Source organism: Myotis brandtii, unplaced genomic scaffold (assembly GCF_000412655.1).
Source record: "Myotis brandtii unplaced genomic scaffold, ASM41265v1 scaffold534, whole genome shotgun sequence".
NCBI classification, from domain to species: domain Eukaryota; kingdom Metazoa; phylum Chordata; class Mammalia; order Chiroptera; family Vespertilionidae; genus Myotis; species Myotis brandtii.
This window is the reverse complement of record NW_005369961.1, coordinates 125629-127482: the sequence shown is the minus strand read 5'-3', so window position 1 is coordinate 127482 and position 1854 is coordinate 125629. Positions and strand designations below refer to the sequence as shown.

Sequence of the window (1854 nt, the reverse complement as noted above, 5' to 3'; positions counted from 1 at the left end):
GAAAGACTTTGTGAAGGTTAAAAAGGGACAAAGGGGAAAACTGTCTATATAACAGACAAAGCAGGAAGCTTAATAAAATGGTTACTTAAATTGTATAGAGAAGTTAAAATAAACAAAAAAATTCAAGGACAGAATAAAAGGAAAAAGTCTGGCCCAGTCTGTTTCTCAGTGGTTGAGCATCAACCTATGAACCAGGAGGGCTCCGTTGAATTTCTGGTCAGGGCATATGCCCGGGTAGTGGGTTTGATCACCAGAAGAGGGTATATAGGAGGCAACTGATCAATACTGTACTCTTATCATTGATGTTTCTCTCTCTCCATCTCCCTTCCTCTCTGCAATCAATAAAAAGATGTTTTTTTTAAAAAAAAAAAAGGACAAAAAAACACACAAAGTGATTAATTTCTGGTTTTAAGTTCTGTAGTCCCAAAATCAAGGGCACTTTTTACCTTGAGATGATTGTCCCCTTTGTACATGTCATCCCATAGATTCTTTTCAGGGCCCTCTTTATGTCTTTGTTCCTGAGACTGTAGATGAAGGGGTTCAGCATGGGTGTGACCACAGTGTACATCACTGACGCTGCTGCACTTGAGTGTGAGCTTTGGGTAGCAGCAGAGCTGAGATACACTCCTAGGCTTGTACAATAAAATAAGGACACAACTGAGAGGTGAGATGCACAGGTAGAAAATGCTTTATACTTCCCCTGAGCTGACGAGATTGCACGTATGCAGGACACTATCTTAGAGTAAGAGTAAATGATCCCAGCAAGGGGACCACCAGCCAATAGCACAGTTACAAAATACATCACCATGTTATTAAGAAAGGTGTCAGAACAGGCAAGTTGAATGATCTGATTGAGTTCACAGAAAAAGTGGGGGATTTCCAAGTCTGTACAGAAAGACAATCGCAACACCATTAAACTTTGTAACAAGGAATTCAGGGCCCACATGATGCATGACACCAGAACCAGCAGTCCACAGAGCTGGGAGTTCATGATGACCATATAGTGCAGGGGGTGGCAGATGGCCACATACCTGTCATAGGCCATCACGGCTAGGAGGAAGTCATCCAGTCCTCCAAAGAGTAAGAATCTGTGTGATGCAGCCTTCATAGGTGATGACTTTGCTCTGTGTCTGGATGTTCCATAGCATCTTTGGGACGGTGGTGGAGGTGAAACAGATGTCTACCAAGGACAGGTTGGAGAGGAAGAAGTACATGGGTGTATGGAGGTGGGAGTCTGAGCTGACGGCCAAGATGATGAGCAGGTTTCCCAACACAGTGATCAGGTACATGGAGATGAAAAGCCCAAATATGAGGGGCTGCAGTTCTGGTTCCTCTGAAAATCCCAGAAGAAGAAATTCTGAAATCAGAGTATCATTCCCAGGTCCCATGGGGTGGAGGTGACTAGCAGGAAAGAAAAATTAGCATGATTAGTTTTTACACAAATGGCCATTACAAACATAGTTGAAATGCTACAATTACATTTTTTAATAAAGCAACAATATTTATTATTTGTACATCTCATTCCCCCATGACATCTCTGATTAGGAATTCCTGTCTTCCTCAAACTTTCTTTCAAAGGTGGTCGTGGATTACACTGTTTTCATGAGAAATGCTTTCATGCACTTGAGGAATATTTATTGACATTTCCCACCTCTAGGGAAAGTGTATAAGATGCTCAGAAACAAAATTCCTAGAATATAATGGTAGTGAAAGAACATATACTACAAATATGTCATATACCAAGTTAGATGGTGTCATGTGAACAAATAAAAAGTAGGTATAAAAGAGAGTGGAATGGGTGATATTTTATATTGGGAGTTCAGGAAGCCCTGCCAACAAGGTGACAATTGAACA

General features: G+C 41.2%; 1 pseudogene; it reads right to left on the bottom strand.

The window, feature by feature from the left end:
- Nucleotides 1-442: 442 nt before the first annotated feature.
- Nucleotides 443-1388, bottom strand: LOC102253128 (annotated as a pseudogene).
- Between the last annotated feature and the right edge of the window lie 466 nt (nt 1389-1854).